A 12,907-nucleotide genomic window follows, 5' to 3' on the forward strand; every position below is an offset into this window, starting at 1 on the left:
GACCTGCTCTTACCTGGTCTAATCTGCACACTTCAGGTTTCAGACCCTATCTCAGCAAAATCACACATGAGTGGAGGCAGCTGCTGATATATACATAGGTAGCTGCCTCCGGAAACCAGGAATGTGTACTTTTAGAACTCGCCTCAATCCCATCCCCTCCTTCCGTGAAACAGGTGGAGGTCGGGCTTGGGGGCGGATTCTCTGAACTTGGCACATTCACACAGATGGAGTGTGGAGAGCCTCTGTGTGAAAATTCAGGCCTCTGCTTAGTTTTTCAACTGCAAGCAAAGAATCGATTGCTGCTGATGAAATTTAACTTCCTTTTCATTGTTTGCAGTTCTCTAATGGGATATTTCAACCCCCGCAGCTGGGGTTTGATCTCAAGTGTTTGAAAATAAATTAATGGCCGGAATGTTTGAGGTTAATGACAACTCAAAATGTCTGTGACCTAAATAGCATTCTGGGTGCACGGCTGAATCTACTTCCTGATATTAAAAAATAGGATTGCCCAATTCTTCAGGCTAGAAATCAAAATAGAATTGGATAGAATAAGAACGAGCATTTCCACCAGTCTGACAGACTTCAGTCTTTGACAAGCACACAAAATGGGTTCACTGGGATGTGAGGAGCTGGCTTCAAAGCAGCTTGGAGCCACTGCAAAGGTCACAGGGTCATGACTACAATACAAAAGACAATGGAAAGAGTACAAGTAAAGACTGCTGGTGCCACAGCATAACAAAGCTTCAGAATACATGTGCATTTGAAAGAATAACTAATACCTGTCAGGGAGTGATATATTACTTCATTACTTCACTTGGCAATATGTCTAGTCCCTATATTGAATGGTAATAAATGAGAAAAAAAGTCAAATATTTTAATGGCAAGGACTGAGGTCAGCTAGTGACTGGATATTGATGTAAATTGATTAATTAGTGCTTTTTGTAAACTATTGATAACTGAACTGTTTATTTTATCAGGTCAAAACATTCACTTTTACATTAACCTAATGAAGGAGCTGCGCTCCGAAAGCTAGTTGTTCCAAATAAATCTGTTGGACTTTAACCTGGTGTTATAAGATTTCTTACTGTGCCCACCCCAGTCCAACTCCGGCATCTGCACATTGAGCAGAGACACATCATCGAAGTAGGAAGAAAAGACACCTGTAGGCTATGCAACAACAACTCGTATTTGATATAGCACCTTTTGTGTAATAAAACGTCCCAAAGCCTATGATCAGAGGTGCACAGGAGCACTATCAAACCAAATTTGACACCAAGCCACATAATGGGTGTGATTTTCCAGCCGTTTCTGCCAACGGTGACCACCCTGCCCCAACCCCCGCACTGCGTGTCCTCTGGCAGCGGAGCGTTCGAACAACGGGAAACCACGTTGACAGCATCGGGACCTGAAGATCTCACCACCAGCCGATGGTAGGCCGTGTCCGCCTCTGCTGCCATAAAACACGGTGGAGCGCTTTTAAAAAACTCCAGCTGCCGGGCTCATTGACGCTAACTCCAGCACCAGCGGTTAGGGATTGCTCAGATTAATGCCTGGCCCGTTAGCATGTCCTGAATTGCTCCATAAATATTTCCGCCCAACAGGAACGTGAATCACACACAATTCAGTCCCGGCATCAACATTTAGGGTGTAATCGAATGGCCTTGTCATGCCTGACCTGGTGACTGAACGAGTCAGTTAAATCTCGCGGGAGGCTTACGATGCTTGGAATTCCTTTGCGAGATCTAATGCGATCTTGCTAGATGTCGCTGTGATATTCCACACGGACCTACAGGATGGGAATGCTTGTCTTCCCCATCCTTCCTGTAGAGGACGAGCTCCCCTGACAGAGGCAGGGTATCTCAATTACCCAGTCTACATAAGGTCGGCCAGTAAGGCACCGACTGAGGAGGAGTCCGTTGGGGTCGAGCAGGAAGTGTGTGTATATATTATTTGTAAGTAAACTTAGTTCTTCTTTTTACTCAGTGTGGACTTTCTGCATCCTTATTAAAGTCGCGATCTGAACCTCGCCCGCGGGGAATGATCTAGATTTACATATTTAAATGAGCAGTTAGGCTCACATAAATATATCAGAGCCGTATTCTCCCAAGGCATGGGAAGTAACGCCCTGCCTGGGAGACCTCACCATGGAGCCGCTTAGTACTGGTCCACACAAACGTGGAGAAGGTGTAACGGCATCTGGGACATTTACCTCTCAGACTCAACTTCAATACAATCATCTATCTGCCTGTAATCCAAATTTCCATTCCTATAAATCACTTTGTCCAGTCCTGACGAAGCAAATTTATTGGTTTCCTTAAGAATGTACACATAGGCATGGGCCGGGATTCTCCGATCCCACGCCTAGTTGGAGAATCGGCAAGGGGGGGGCGCGAGAATCGCGTCACGCCGCTCCGAGGCCGGGCCGCTGACTCTCCGGCAACTGGAGAATCGGCGGCAATTGCGCCCGCGGGGTCACCGCCGTGCCGGTCGGGGGTCATTGAAAGCGCCCCCCTCCGGCGATTCTCCGCGCCTTGACAGGTCGAATGCCCACCAAGTTCAGTTGAGTCCCACCGGCATGGGTTACATATGGTCCTACCCAGCGGGATCTCAGAGTTATGGCTTCAGGGGCTGTCCTGGTGTGGAGGCGGGATATCCGACTCCGGGCGGGGGGGGGGGGGCTCACCGTGGCCAGGCCCGTGATCGGGGCCTACCGATCGGCTGGCGAGCTAATTCCAGGGTGGGGCCTATATTCCTCCGTGCCAAGCCCCTGTAGTGCTCTGCCATATTGCCCAGGGGCCGGCGCAGAGAAGGCAACCCATGCGCGGACCCGCTCCAGCCATGGCGGACCCGCTTTCGAGTGCCGGAGCAGCAGACAGCACTCCGGTGCAGTACTAGCCCCCTAGGAAGGGGTGAATGCCTGGGCCTGGAGAGGCCCGTTGACGCCTGAGTCGCTTGTGCCACTTTTGACGCCGGCGTCAGAACTTGGCCGTGAGATCGGAGGTTCCCGATCATGACGTTTATACGAGTTGGGCTTGCATAGTGGGCAGAGCCGGAAGCAGTTGCGAAACCTGCTCGTGACCAAAATGGCAGACTAACCCTGAGAAATGCCCAGCACTGACGGGGAGGATGGGAAGAGGGCCGCACTGAGGAAGAGGAAGGTGCGGGCTGGCACTTCTATTGGAATCTATCAAGGTGGACTGTTGCTGCAGAGCTGACTCTGGGAGCTACAGGCCTCTACAAATCAAACGTGTTGAAAAACATGCATCAAACTGTGGGGCGCGATTCTCCGCAAATGCGGAGAGTCGTGAAGGCTGCCGTGAAACTGGCCGTGTTTCACGGCAGCCTCCGCGCCCCCTCCCAGGACCCGATTCTGCTCCCCGGTTGGGGCTAGCAGCGGGGCCCCGGGAACCTCGGCATCGCAGGCTTAGCGAACTTCGCTAAGCCCGCACGCCAAGGGTAACGGCGGCTGACGCGTACGATGACGTCAGCCGCGCATGTGCGGATTGGACAGCTCCAGCCCGCGCATGCGCGGATGACGTCATCACACATATGCGTGAAACCCACGCATGCGTGGGCCGTTATGCCCCTCAGCCGCCCCGCGGACTGATCCAGCGGGGCGGCGGAGGAACAAAGAGTGCGCGGGGCTCGGACCCGCTGCCCGCGATCAGTGCCCACCGATCGCGGGCCCATGCCACCCTTGGCACGGCCGTGGTGCGGCCGTGCCAATCGGTGCCATGGTTCTCGAGAACGGCACTTTGCAGCCGTTTTCACGAACTGTGAGAGCAGGTGTGTTGGAGTTCGTGAAAACGGCCGTAAAGGCCTGGGAACTCGGCCCATCGGATAGGGGAGAATCGCTGCTCGCCGTAAAAAAACGGCGAGCAGCGATTCATGTCGTGGGGCGGCCATGGGGGGGGAGAATAGCGGGAGGTCGGGAAAAATGTCGGGAAGGCCCTCTCGCTATTCTCCAACCCGTCGTGGGGGGCGGAGAATCGCGCCCGTCTATGGAGCAGAGTTCAACACCTGACGGAGGTATTCAGTCCCCAGACATTTTTCTTCATTAAACTTCATCCTGGATATTTCACCCCACTCTGGTGAAAGGTTGAAGCAAGAATCTAAAGGCTGCCTGGCTGATTCACCTGCCCAACAACCGTAATAGTGGATGGACTGCCTTAAATCATTTTTATTTGACACCTTAATGGGCTTAATTGCCGCTTCTTGGTTGGCAATTGTTCTTCGGACTCCAGAGCATGCCCGTTGAGCGAAATATCGCGCATGTGCGTGATGGTGTGGGGATGCACATCCGATGTCTTCTTGCGCAATTTCACATGCTATCGGGTCAGGTGACGTCATGCTTCTCAAACTACATAAGATTCTGGCCATGTGGAAAAGCTCCCAACTTTCCATCTTGCTTTGCATTTAAAATGTCAAAATATTGCCGTATAAAGCAATCGAACTGTTCAAACATTTTTACTATGCAGGAATTTATATCCAAAATTCTGAAAATCGAAAAATTCCAAAATCCGCACTTTTGTTTGAGCGCCGATGTGACGTCACGAGTGGGAAATTCCACAAGGCTCTAGGAAGACTCCTGGGTGATGCACTGGTCTCAATGCGCCACACATGCGCAGGCCCCAACATGCTGCACATGCGCAGATCCCAACACGCTGCACATGCACAGGTCCCAGGCTTTTTCTGAATGTGTCAGAACGCCATCGTATAGGTGAGACTGATAAATGTCAGGGACAAGGGGCGAAATTCTCCGACCCCCGCAGGGTCGGAGAATCGCCCGGTGCCGCCGAAAATCCCACCCCCGCCGTGGCAGAAATTCTCCGCCCCCCCGGGAATTGGCGGGGGCGGGAAACACCACCCGCCGATCGGCGAGTCCCCTGCAGCAATTCTCCGGCCCGCGATGGGCCAAAGTCCAGCCGCTGGGAGGCCTCTCCTGCCGCCGTGGTTCCAACCACCTCTGGTGGCGCCGGGATCAGCGGCGCGAGCGGGCCCCCGGGGTCCTGGGGGGGCACGGGGCGATCGGACCCCGGGGGGGTGCCCCCACGGTGGCCAGGCCCGCGATCGGGGCCTACCAATCGGCGGGCGGGCCAGTGCTGTGGGGGCACTCTTTTTCTTCCGCTACCGCCACGGCCTCTACCATGGTGGAGGCGGAAGAGAATCCCCCAGCGCACATGCGCCGGTGGTGACTGACGGCAGCTAACGCACCGGCGCATGCGCGAACCGGTGAAGGCCTTTCGGCCAGCCCCGATGCCGGGCGGCGGGCTTCAAAGGCCACTGGAGCCGGTTTGGGCGGCAGTCGGTGTGGTGCCAACCGCTCCGGCACGGGCCTAGCCCCTAAAGGTGCGGAGAATTCCGCACCTTTGGGGAGGACCGACGCCGGAGTGGTTGGCGCCACTCTGCTACGCCGGGACCCCCCGCCCCACCGGGTAGTTGAGAATCCCGCCCAAGAAATCAGTCTTCATAAGAACAGGAACAGGCCGTTTCGCCCCCTCGAAAATTATATTCAGAAATTCGAAAAATTCCAAAATCCGATACACACTGGGCCCCAAGGGATGCTCAAACTGTATAAATCTTTGATCAGCATTAACTACCATTTAACATTGTACTGTAATGTGCTTTAATGGACCAACATATGTTGCACCAAGTCATTCAATTCATTTTAATTTCAATTATGGCTTGCTGATTAATGGGGAATGAGATGGAGGAGAGTGTGGCACATAGGGGGAAAAATAATCAGAAGTTCTGGGAAAAGATCGAGTGAATCAAACCAGGGGACATGGATGGATATGGGGTAAAGCAGTAAGTATATAAAGCCACAGTGATAGGATGAAACAGCGATTGTTTTTTTCACCAGATTTGCAAACTCATCCACCTTGTTTATCAGTGACGGAAATGCATTATCCAAGCCAAAAAGGGTATTCCCCACCTCAGAGCATTGGAGGATTCCAGCCGCCATGAAAATTTGTTATTTTAAAATTGCATGCAATGGTGAACCACATTACCAAAACCTACTCTAACCACAAGAGCCAGGCATGGTCAGTGAAACTATTAGTAGGCGCCATGTAAGTGGTATGAATGAGGAAGTGGATTACAAAATCGTGGGTGTTTGCTCAAAGCTGCTCTGCAGGTATAGGTTTTTGCATACTTTAAGATTTACTAATTTTTTTAAAATTTGTTCATGCGCCAACATTTTTTTATTGCCCATTCCTAATTGCCTTTGAGAAGGTGGTGGTGTTAAGCTCCCTCTTTGAACAGCTGCAGTCCGTGTGGTGTAGGTAAACCCATAGCGCTCTTGGGGAAGAATTTCCAGGAAGTTGGCCCAGCGGCAGTGGGTCGTCAGACAACTGCGGAACTGATTAGGGACATGGGGTTCAGCTACAATTTAAGTTAGCCTATCTCACTTCACTTCGTACCATTTTCTTTCACATATCATAGGGTCAGGCCATTGAGGTTTACATGGAAGCAAATTTCATCAGGATCCTCAAAACCTGATTTAAAGCCCTGAACGCCAACATAATCTAAACATATTTAGTTACCTTAGGGTAGTGGGCATGACCATAAACGGTGTAATTTTCGGTTGTCCTGTGCATGTTTTTTGATTTTTTTTTTCAGGCACGGTCAGATTTGTTTCAGCCTGCTTGTCAGTTTTCGTGAGTTTTATAGGTTGGCATCTATGTGAGATTGATCAAAAGAAGCATCATCCTTCATCTAACTGTGCTATATCTGATCCTGGAGTGCTAAGTTGCTGTCACTAGATCTGTCACTGGAATGGAAATTGTCACAGCTGGCTATGCTGACATTTCATTGCACAGATGAACGTAATTTAGACCAAACCGAAGGTTGGAGATGTGGTCTGCCGAACTGTGTGTGAATCATGGAATTTTTTATAGAATCATAGAATTTACAGTGCAGAAGGAGGCCATTTGGTCCATTGAGTCTGCACTGGCCCTTGGAAAGTGCACCCTATTTAAGCCCACGCCTCCACGCTATCCCCCGGAACCCAGTAAACCACCTAACCTTTTTGGACACTAAGGGCAATTTACCATGGCCAATCCATCTAACCTGCACATCTTTGGATTGTGGGAGTAAACCAGAGAACCTGGAGGGAGCCCACGCAGACACGGGGAGAACGTGCAGACTCCTCCGCACAGGTAGTGACCCAAGCCGGGAATCGATCCTGGGACCTGGAGCTGTGAAGCAACTGTGTTAACTACTGTACTACCGTGCTGTGATGCGAATGGGATCACATCACAGAAAAGAGTGTCAAAGCCAACGTTAACTATACAAATTAAAGCACAGACAAACTGTGCTATTCATTAAAATAGAACTGGAAAGTGACACTTTTACAGAGAATATAATGATGGAACTTCAGCCTTCTGTAACTCAGCCAGATGAAGTGTAAGCGGCATAATGTTATCACTATAGGAAAAGGATGTTCTGTCCCAAGTAATGTTCCAGGACCAGACAGGCGCCTGTTTATTAAAGAAAGATAGACTTGCATTTATACAGTGCCTTTTGTGACCTCAGGACATCCCATAACACTCTATGACCAATAAAGTACTTCAGAAGTGTATTTGCTATTGTAAGCAATGTGGCAGGACAGAAAGTTTCCACAAACAACAACATCATTTAAAATCATGCCATGGGATCTTCTTTCACGTTTATCTATGAGGCAGAATGTAATGCCTCACCCAAAAGACAGCACCTCCAACAGTGCAGCACTCCTTCAGGACTGTCCTGGAGGATCAGCCGAGGTTTTACACCCACATCAGGGCAGTCGGTCTTGAACCTTCAGCCTTTACTATGACCGAGAGGCAAGATTACAAATACTAAGCCAAGGCACACGCTGAAGCACTACTGCTACCATCTGACCACTCAACACTAATGCAGGAAGCAGTGGCAGGGAGTACACACAGCGGGGGGGGGGAACAGGTCAGTGCGAAGGGGAAGACGGATGCAGTGTCAGCTGAGTGATTGGGCAAGTTGGTGACTAATGAAGTATAATGTAAAAGTATCCACACTGCTGGAACAATGGAAAAGCAGATTATTTTCCCGAAGATCAGAAACCAGTAGATGCTGGGATTAAGAGGGATTCTTGGTGTCCTTGCACAGAATCACAGTAAATTTTTAAAAATAAATTTGGAGCACCCAATTCATTTTTCTCCATTTAAGGGGCAATTTAACCTTATCAATCCACTTACCCAGCACATCCTTGGGTTGTGGGTGTGAGTCCCACGCAGACACGGAGAGAATGTGCAAACTCCACACGGACAGTGACCCGGAGCCGGGATCGAACGTGGGTCCTCGGCGCCGTGAGGCAGCAATGCTAACCAGTGCGCCACCGTGCCACACTCGAAGAATCAGTAAGTTTACATATAGGTGCAGCAAGCAATTGGAAAAAGCAAATCATATGTTAGCCCTTATTTCAGGAAGTTGGAAGACAAGGGTCAGGAACTGTTGCTGAAATTATGTACGGTTTTGGTGACACCACACCTGAAATACTATTTACAGGTTGGGTCTACTTACCTAAGGAAGGATACATTTGCCTAGGTGGGTGGAATGGGGTGGGGGGTGGTTTGCAGTGAGGGTTCATTAGATTGATTCCTGGGATGCGAGTGGGGTGAAGAGAGTCTGAGTGGAGCAGGCTTATAAACAGGACCTGACAGGCCATAGCCTTGACAGGACATACGGCTTGACAGACCTCATCATTTCTGAATAGGGGCTCAATCATTTAGGACTGAGAAGAAGAGAAATGTGGGCGCTAAGCAGGTTGCAAATCTTTGAAATTCTCAGCCCCAGGCGGTTATGGATGTTTAGTTGTTGAGTATCTTCAAAACTGAGATCAAATTTTGAGCACAAAGGGAATTGAGGGATGTAGGGATATGATGAGAAAGGTGAGTTGGTGTTCAGCTATGACCTTAGTGAATGGTGAAGCAATCTCAATGGATATTATGATCCACTGTTGTTCCTATTTCCTAGGCTTTTATGTTCTTGTGCAGCGGAGTATCTCCTGCCCTCTAACAGTTCCATATTGGAGGGAAAAATGAGTTATGGGTCCTTCCTAGACAGCAAGTACTGATAGAATGACAGGAGGAAATAAGGAGCCTCCCTGCTCAACGTGCTTCACCCTTCCACTCCTTTTGGTTCAAAGCACACAATGTATAATAAGTTTTGAAATTGTTTGGCATTTGAAAGTGAGCTGTAGATCAGCGGCTAAATTTTCATGCCCCACCGATGCTGGCAACAGAGGCGTTCCCAAAAATTACCAGACCTATAGATTGATTGATTGATTGATTTATTGTCACATGTACCGAAGTACAGTGAAAAGCTGTTTCCTGCACCCAAGGGAACGTATACAGTATGTACACAGTAGACCAAAAGAATAATCGACAAAGTACATTGACAAATAGTGATTGGTTACAGTGAGGAACTAGGACCAAACAAAGCAAATACATGAGCAGATGCAGCATGGGGCATCGTGAATAGTGTTCTTACAGGGAACAGATCATCCGAGGGAGAGTCGTTGAGGAGTCCAGTAGTTGTGGGGAAGAAGCTGTTCCTATGTTTGCATGTGTGGGTCTTCAGGCTTCTGTATTTTCTGCCTGATGGCAGGTCTGGAAGAGGGCAAAGCCTGGGTGTGAGGGGTCACTGGCAATGCTGCCTGCCTTTCTGAGGCAGCGGGAGGTGTAGACAGAATCAATGGGAGGGTGGCAAGCTTGTGTGATACGTTGGGCTGTGTTCATCACACTCTGCAGGCGTGCCTCTTTCCCAACCCCATTCCCAATATTGACCATTTTGGCCAGCATGGATTAAGGATCTCGAAAGGCTGCCTGCCCTCACAAGGAGGGCAGGTAATTAGGCTCATTAAGAGCTTTGTTAAAATTTCCTGATGCAAGGGGCACCAGTTTAACTGCCTGGAGGGAACACCCAGCACAAGGCTCGGTGTGCAGGTCCTTCTTGCCTGCCTGGGTAGGGATAGAGCCAAAGGCCCTCGAGTGGTGCTCCCTCCACTCCGCAACAACTCCTATCATTCTAGCCCAGCTAGGTTTTGTGCTTTGTATTAAAGTTTTTAAAAAGAGCCACCTTTTTGTTGAAGCACCCTCCCAGTTACGTACCTTTTATTGCAGTTGAGTGCTTCTGTGAAGCTGGGGAAGGCTCCTGACTGGTTTCCCACCATGGAGAACCCACTTACCCCTAACTGGACAGGCTACCCGTCCAAGCCAATTAAGTACTCACCCACTTGAAAATCTTGACTATAATTAATTTCCCACCAGGCGTGGGTTCGAGACCCGAAAAGAGTCCTAACCTCTGCTTCCTGCCTCCCTAGCAAAAAATTCAGCTCCAAATATTTGTCTTAAAAATTGGTCCTGTTTCAGATGAAAGACACATTTGGATTCCTTTAATGGCTGTTTCTTTGTATTAGAGAACAGCGAGATCAAATGTTCTTGTTGTTATTAATACTTTAAATGGCCGTTTTAAATAATGATTATTTATTCATAGCAGCACACCAACCAGGAGGGTTGCGGAGGGGAAACATGAATCATCTGATCCATTGTAGACTTCAAAGATCTGGAAAGTGCATCAAATAAAGTGTCACAAATCAAATTTGGCTGGGGTAACATGCCCCAGATCTCCCTGGGAAGTAAATCTTGTGCTTTCAAAAATAAAATAACAACAACTTGCATTTGTATAGCACTTTCAATATCATATCATGTCCCAAGGTACTTCATAGGAGGGTTAGCAAACAAAATCTGACCACCAAGCCAGATAATTAGGTAGTTTGGTCAACGAGATATGGGGACAATCCAACAGCTTCATTGCAGCCGGTTCAGTAACGCGACGAGGCTGTTAAATCTCATGAATGGCATCTCAACAAGTTCTTGCGAGACGCCATGATTTAAATCTCACCCAGCGAAGGCGAGATCCAGATTTACATAGTTAACTGCTCACTTAAATGTGTTGGTGTCCGATGCTCCCGGGGACGGTAAACAAACTTCTGTGCTTGGGAGACCTTGACATGGCACCATTCAGTACAGGTCACACAAAAGTGGACCAAGAGTAAAGGCACCTGGGGACAAGGGTCTCCCACGCCATCGCAAACCCCTGCCTCTGGGCAGGGTGGTACCCTGGCACTCCTGCTGTCATCTTGGCACTGTCAGGGTACCTGGGGGTACTACCAGGCTGGAAGGGACACTGTCAGGGTGGAAGGGGCACTGTCAGGGTGGAAGGGGCACTGCCAGGCTGGAAGGGGCACTGTCAGGTTGGAAGGGGCACTGTCAGGCTGGAAGGGGCACTGTCAGGGTGGAAGGGGCACTGTCAGGCTGGAAGGGGCACTGTCAGGTTGGAAGGGGCACTGTCAGGCTGGAAGGGGCACTGTCAGAGTGGAAGGGGCACTGCCAGGTTGGAAGGGGCACTGTCAGGCTGGAAGGGGCACTGTCAGGGTGGAATGGACACTGTCAGGCTGGAAGGGGCACTGCCAGGGTGGAAGGGGCACTGTCAGGCTGGAAGGGGCACTGTCAGGTTGGAAGGGGCACTGCCAGGCTGGAAGGGGCACTGTCAGGTTGGAAGGGGCACTGCCAGGATGGAAGGGGCACTGTCAGGGTTGAAGGGGCACTGTCAGGGTGGAAGGGGCACTGTCAGGGTTGAAGGGGCACTGTCAGGCTGGAAGGGGCACTGCCAGGTTGGAAGGGGCACTGTCAGGGTTGAAGGGGCACTGCCAGGGTGGAAGGGGCACTGCCAGGTTGGAAGGGGCACTGCCAGGTTGGAAGGGGTACTGTTAGGTTGGAAGGGGCACTGTTAGGTTGGAAGGGGCACTTCCAGGTTGGAAGGGGCACTGCCAGGTTGGAAGGGGCACTGTCAGGCTGGAAGGGGCACTGCCAGGTTGGAAGGGGCAGTGTCAGACTGGAAGGGGCACTGTCAGGTTGGAAGGGGCACTGTCAGGTTGGAAGGGGCACTGTCAGGCTGGAAGGTGCACTGTCAGGTTGGAAGGGGCACTGTCAGGGTGGGAGGGGCACTGTCAGGGTTGAAGGGGCACTGTCAGGGTGGAAGGGGCACTGCCAGGCTGGAAGGGGCACTGTCAGGTTGGAAGGGGCAGTGTCAGACTGGAAGGTGCACTGTCAGGTTGGAAGGGGCACTGTCAGGATTGAAGGGGCACTGTCAGGTTGGAAGGGGCACTGCCAGGTTGGAAGGGGCACTGTCAGGGTGGAAGGGGCACTGTCAGGTTGGAAGGGGCAGTGTCAGACTGGAAGGTGCACTGTCAGGTTGGAAGGGGCACTGTCAGGATTGAAGGGGCACTGTCAGGCTGGAAGGGGCACTGCCAGGTTGGAAGGGGCACTGTCAGGGTTGAAGGGGCACTGTCAGGGTGGGAGGGGCACTGTCAGGTTGGAAGGGGCAGTGTCAGACTGGAAGGGGCACTGTCAGGTTGGAAGGGGCACTGTCAGGATTGAAGGGGCACTGTCAGGTTGGAAGGGGCACTGTCAGGATTGAAGGGGCACTGTCAGGCTGGAAGGGGCACTGCCAGGTTGGAAGGGGCACTGTCAGGGTTGAAGGGGCACTGTCAGGGTGGGAGGGGCACTGTCAGGGTTGAAGGGGCACTGTCAGGTTGGAAGGGGCACTGCCAGGATGGAAGGGGCACTGTCAGGTTGGAAGGGGCAGTGTCAGACTGGAAGGTGCACTGTCAGGTTGGAAGGGGCACTGTCAGGATTGAAGGGGCACTGTCAGGCTGGAAGGGGCACTGCCAGGTTGGAAGGGGCACTGTCAGGGTGGAAGGGGCACTGTCAGGTTGGAAGGGGCAGTGTCAGACTGGAAGGTGCACTGTCAGGTTGGAAGGGGCACTGTCAGGATTGAAGGGGCACTGTCAGGCTGGAAGGGGCACTGCCAGGGTGGAAGGGGCACTGCC

The 12,907-nt window shown here is 51.0% G+C and overlaps 1 protein-coding gene across 6 annotated transcripts in view; it reads right to left on the bottom strand.

The window, feature by feature from the left end:
* LOC119978443 (SAM pointed domain-containing Ets transcription factor) overlaps positions 1-12,907 on the bottom strand; it is a 110,202-nt gene that overhangs the window by 69,558 nt on the left and 27,737 nt on the right. The gene's annotated exons all lie outside the window — the stretch shown is intronic.

This window comes from Scyliorhinus canicula, chromosome 15 (genome assembly GCF_902713615.1).
Source record: "Scyliorhinus canicula chromosome 15, sScyCan1.1, whole genome shotgun sequence".
In the NCBI taxonomy this organism is placed as follows: domain Eukaryota; kingdom Metazoa; phylum Chordata; class Chondrichthyes; order Carcharhiniformes; family Scyliorhinidae; genus Scyliorhinus; species Scyliorhinus canicula.